General features: G+C 38.5%; 1 protein-coding gene across 2 annotated transcripts in view; it reads left to right on the top strand.

Annotated features, from left to right (window-relative positions):
• Positions 1-1,087: 1,087 nt before the first annotated feature.
• The window catches only part of akap11 (A kinase (PRKA) anchor protein 11), a 26,365-nt gene continuing 21,360 nt past the window's right edge, over positions 1,088-6,092 (top strand). For both annotated transcript variants that reach the window (XM_016450829.1, XM_016450828.1), the window contains exon 1: positions 1,088-1,334. The gene's annotated coding sequence lies outside the window, so the exon portion shown is untranslated. The remainder of the gene's footprint in view (positions 1,335-6,092) is intronic.

Raw genomic sequence — 6,092 nt, 5'->3', positions numbered from 1 at the left:
CTTGCAGTGTCCATACCTGGCCAATGTTCACTTGAAAAGCCGCTGGATCCTTGTGTGGCCGAGTATTCTGTTACGGGGCTGACAAGACGTGAGACGTGCGGATCCATATGCAAGCTTTATTAACATCAGAGGAGGTCAGAAACACAGGCAGGGTCGAACGGTGGCAAACAGGTATATGGCGGGCAAGACACAAGAATAGTCCTAGGGCTAGCGTAGGTCAACGATTGGCGAACAGGATCACAAGGGCGAGACTAAAGGGATAAATCCAGGAAAACAGGCACAGATCAAAAACCGAGAAAACAGACAAGACAAGGCAAGGCAAGGCTGGGCTGGGCTGGGCTGGGCTGGGCTGGGCAGCTAAAGAGGGCTCTGTAGAGTAGCTATCACTGCGAGCGATAAGCGCATACAATACTCGGCAGCCAGAACGGAGTGAGATTGGGTGTTAAATAGTGAATGAGTGATATGAAACAGCTGTGTGCAATCAGTGCTGTGTGCAATCAGGGCTGTGTGCAATCAGTGCAATGAATGATGGGATATGTAGTCCGGGGTGATGTGCAACAGTGTGTAGTGCGAGAGTCAATGAAAATGGAAAGGGTGACCTCTGATGGCTAGCAGACGGAAGTTCATGGACCGGATACGTAACAATAGATAGATAGATAGATTTACATATTTTATATAGATTTACATAGTTTCATGTTTGAGATAGAGACACATCTGGTAGAAAAATGAATGTGAGGAACCACAATAAGAGTAAAAATCAGATTTGAGTAAGAAACCCATTAATTTTATCCATAGACAAATTGATTTTCAGCAATAAAACATATCCACCCTGAGCTCGGAGTTAAGTGATGATATATGCTTCTGTAAAGGTGTGATTTATAGCTTAATTCCCAGTGCAGAACTACATTACCCATAATTCTGAAGAAAGTTCCACCAATCAGAGAAGCTGGTGTTACCATGGAAACAAAATTGCTGTACTTAACTGACATGTCAAATTCTAAAAATAGACTTTGTTCTCATTAGGAAGCAAACTGTAAACTTCATCACAATTATCTGGTAAATTCATTAAATTGTTTCTATAGCCTGTTATTTTCGTTGTAATCCCCTCCAAGAAAGCAGGAGGTGTCATAAATAATGTTAAAACAATAAAATACTACATTAAATTGTATTTATTTTATTTTGCAAGTTGATCATACTCCCATCATTGTCTCTGCGCTCAACTTCTCCCAGCCGCCGCTCTGGGTTCGATTACTTTCGCCTGCTCGTCTTGTTTTCATGAAATGAACGGACGTGAGAGCAGCTAGCTGCCCACTGCACGGCTCTGTCACTACAAGGTGAGACGCGCTTCATTTTCATCTGTATGTCATTTTCCAGCATTCATCCCATATCGCAGAGTAGTTACAAACCCATCGAAGGGTGTCCAAGATGCGGATCACGACTGATGTTATCACAGGCCTGATGCTAATGCGCGAGCCAGCTGCGTCTGTAATGAAATCACCAGGCTTTAGCATCAACCACACAAAAACATATTTCCGATGATGCTTTTACGTGCATTGTTCGTAAATAAAAGCTGCGATAATTCAGTCATAATGCCTATCCCGTGGCGATACCTGAAAATGAAAACAAATCATCAAATCATGACCGAAAAGCATCAGATACGACATAAACACGATTGCAGATTAACTGACGTCGTGAAGAGCATCAAAACGTGTGTTATAAGTGTCGTCGTGCTGTCAGAGCTGGAGAATTGTGTTGGGCCGTATTTGAAGCGTTATTGACAGTGTTGCAAATACTGAGTATTAAAATCAGGGTGTTGTTATGGCAAGAGATCACATCCTGTGCATTACGTTTTGCACACAGCCCCACGCCCCTTTATAAGCTGGGAACAGCCAGTGATCTCATAAACATCTGTTGATTTCAGGAAATCCTTTGACCCTGCTGATGCTCACATGCAGCAGCCAGCGCCATCACTTGCTCATGTTGATGTTCTCTTTCTCATGAAGACGCCGCTGGGGTTCAGGCTTGCTGTAAATGTGCTCTTTTTGTTCTTAGAAAAAATGCTTACCTTTGCAGTCCCCACCCACACACAATCATGCTGAAGTGCATCAAAGTCTGAACTATTTCAGCGTTCAGGTGCGAACGCTTGTTTAGTCAGAAACACTAGCTGGTTCAGTGCTGTGGAAGTGCTCTGGTCCTGTAGAAATCAAGCTCTTCTGCTCCATCAAAGGCCTGCAACCAGTTGCAACACACCTCTTTAAGATAAAGGGATAGTTCCCTCCCAATATTTTTTATTTCTTCTTCTCCTCCATAATTTAGTCATGTTTCAAAAGTGTAAGACTTTCTTTCTTCTGCTGAAGAATGTTGGTAATCAAATCATTTTGGTTCCCATTGTGTTCCATTGCATGGCCAAAAAACAGATGTTTCCCCAAAATATCTTCTTTTCACCCCAAAATGAAAAGTCTGTCATCATTTACTCTCCCTCATGTTGTTCCAAACCTGCTTAAGTTTCTTTCTTTCTTCCACATGGTTGGTAACCAAAGAGTTCCTAGTAGCCATTAGGGCCTTTCGCACCGCGGGAACCTTTTCATAGTACCAGAACTAATTGTGGAAATACCCACTCTTTGGCGTTTTCTCACCGCCGGAACTGGGTGCGATTTTAGTACCGGACTGCCTTTTTCGAGAACCAAATTAGCTCCTACTCCGGAGCAGGGTCTAACCAGCACAACTGGTACTAATTGTGACGTAAGTAGACATTAATTGGCCAAACGCGTATGAAAACGCCCTCACCCGCCATGATTTAAAACGCCGTGTAAACATACTGTAAACATTGTCAACTTATTTCGCAAGTATGGAGAACAGCGATAGATGGACGGACGCTGAAGTGCAGGCACTTGTAGCAAATGTAGCACTGCCAGTTGTCGTTGGAGATTCTTAGTCCTCCTTTCCGTTCTTTCAATCGCTTTACGTATACGTCGACATTCCATGTCCATTATTGTGAAACCCGCGAGACACAACAAAAACACAGCTCCGATCACAGCATCCTCCATCCTCCTGCTGTTAACGTTGTTCTTCTTTGTTTCTGTTGTTGAACGCCGCGCACAAATGACGTTGCTGTCGACCGGTTTACGTCACTTCTTAGTACACACTCTCGGTGCGAATGCAACCCTTTAAATGGTACTGGGAAATAGTTCGCGCAAAATCGTCCCAGTACTTTAGTACTTTACATTTAGTTCTGGAACTAAAGCGGTGCGAAAGGCCCTATTGACTTACATAGTATTTTTTTAAGTCAATGGCTACCAGCAATGTTTGGTTATCAGCATTCTTCAGAATATCTTCTTATGAGTTTAACAGAAGAAAGAAACTCATACAGGTTTGGAACAATATGAGGGTGAATAAATGATGACAGAATTTTCCTTTTGAGATGAACTATCCCTTTAAAGACTGTTAAAGAATGCCAATAATGCATTCAGTTGTATTGAAATAGGACATAAACATAATGTGTTCTATATTTTTGTTGTTGTTGTTTTTATCTTTTTACCTAGATTTCATTATATTTCATGTAAATATCAGCAGACATCAGTTAAAAATCCTGTTCATTTTCTCCGTAAGGGAATTGATTTTTTTAGCTGTTGTTGAAATCCGCAGTCTGCATATTATTTCAACTCTTTTATTTCTATATTAATAATGAAGATCTTTAGGTCAATTTTATGTTTATATTTTAGTTTTGTATTTCTCCATTGATTTTCATTCAATTGTCTTTCACAATGCTTCATGAGATTGTAGTTATTTCCCTAATTAAAGCTGTTAAAGGGATAGTTCACCCAAAAATGAAAATTCATTGTGGTACGCACGCCGAAGTCTGGCACAGAAGAGAAGAAATTGTTGAACAAAGTTCTCTCGGATTTCATCAAAAATATCTTAATTTGTGTTCTGAAGATGAACGAAGATCTTATAGGTTTGGAACAACAGGAGGGTGAGTAATTAATGACAGAATTGTCATTTTTGGGTGAACTTCCCTTTAAGTACACAGTCTGTTGTGTAGTGTTGTGATTCTCCTTGTGGCTGGTTTGGTTCATGACTTATAACTCTTTAATCAAGACCTTTTAAAATCCCTATGGGAAAAATACTTCGAAACCAAGGCCGCTGAAAAAGTAGGCATGCACTGTAGCACTCTAGTAAAAAACAAACATGCCATCAGTTCGTAGTCCTTGAACAAACGTATTTGTCAGGCCGTAAACAAATGGTGTATTATAATTAGACTGAGCAAGCATTCGGGGAATGATTTCGCTCTGAGGCCTTATTAACCCACAACAACAGATGGATACACTCACCTAAACTGCTGCTCAAGAGCTAGCTATCTGCATGTGACACTTGCTACTTATTTATTTTTTTCTCTACTTTATCAGATTCTGTTTCGAATCCCGCTTTGCTTTTTCACGCAAGCTTCTGCAGTGCACAGATAAGATCTCACTGCTCCTGCACACCGTTTCGGTTCAGTCTGCATGAGAAAGTGATAACAGCCTGACATTGGGCCGTCATATAGCCTAGACCTATATTTTTCAATCATTTTGGTCTACCGCACACACACAGATGGCCCAAGATAACTTGTAGGCTGTGTAACGCTAAAGGTGTGGATTGTTCAACTTTCACTGTTTAGGTAATTTTTAGTCTTCTCGTATTCACCCCTGTGTTTCTGTCTTACTGGAGCAACTGGAACTCCCATATATTACCCATAAATCATGTGATAACCATAATCCAACTTAAAGGCATAGTTCACCCAAAAATTAAAATTCTGTCATCGTTTACTCCCCTTCATATTGTTCCAAACGTTTGTTCTTCTGCAGAGCACAACAAAAGACATTTGGTTTCATTTGTCCATATAATGAAGTCAATTGGTTCCAAAATCAGTATTACCTTAAAGTCTTGATTTTTTTGGATTTCATACTTTATTTACACTAGGTATGTTTATATGCACTAATTTTCATCAATCAGATTTCCAATTATGAAAGTTCTGTTTATATGAACCCTTTACATTTGTTTTCATATTATATGTTTATAACACCTTTATTTGACCCTCTAACTCTAGCACTTTCTATTCTATTTTAATTCTACTTTATGTACATTTATCTTCTTTTTTTTATTAAAAAAAAAATATTTATATTTTTCTATTCTGTTTTTTCTATTCTATCTACTTTTTGTGTGTGTGTGTGTGTGTGTGTGTGTGTGTGTGTGTATGTGTGTGTAAAATATATATACATATATATATGCATATATACATATACCTTACTACGTGTACTGCGTTAGGCTAACCGAGACTTGTCATTTGCACTTATATATTGTTGCTCTTTTGTTAGTTTTGACTGCTTTTATTGTCCTCATTTGTAAGTTGCTTTGGATAAAAGCGTCTGCTAAATGACTAAATGTAAATATGTGTTACAAATAAAATGTTTGTAGGCTCGTTCAGAACCGGCAAAAGCCAACGTGATAAATATACAGACATAAATGCTAGAAGAGCTTTTTTTAGTAAATATTTAGTAAATCAGAATAAGAATCCGAAGAGCTTTATTACCAAGTATGTTTACACACACAAGGAATTTTATAAATATGTCAGTTGTGATGCACGGTGTATAATTATGAAAGTTTAATTGTTCAGGCTGAATATAGCCTGCGGGAAAAAACTGTTCTTGTGCCTGGCTGTTCTAGGGGTCACTGCTCTGTAGTAGGCGTGGGCCGGTATGAGATTTTGACGGTATGGTAACCTTAAGCAAAAATATCACGGTATTGTCGTTACAGCTCTAAAATGTGTTATTTTTAAATGACTGGGAGAAAAAAAAAAGTAATAATTTCCGCTGAACAAAATATATTTTGAGCAAAATAGAGAATATTAGGAACAGTAGAATTTGTTTATTTTTTCTTTGATTTGTTTCCTAAAAAGAAGAAAAATAAAGAATGACATCTTTATTTAACCTAAATCTGTAATTACAGTTATTTAATTTTAGTTATATAATTCATATATACATATCATTTATATAATTTATTTATATAATTTGATTTCCTAATAACCCAATTTGAAGCAAAAACAGAATGTTCTG

The sequence above is a fragment of the Sinocyclocheilus anshuiensis genome, unplaced genomic scaffold, assembly GCF_001515605.1.
Source record: "Sinocyclocheilus anshuiensis isolate Anshui unplaced genomic scaffold, SAMN03320099.WGS_v1.1 scaffold507, whole genome shotgun sequence".
Taxonomy (NCBI): Eukaryota; Metazoa; Chordata; class Actinopteri; order Cypriniformes; family Cyprinidae; genus Sinocyclocheilus; species Sinocyclocheilus anshuiensis.
The sequence above is the reverse complement of the archived record's forward strand: the minus strand, read 5'-3'. Positions and strand labels throughout refer to the sequence as shown.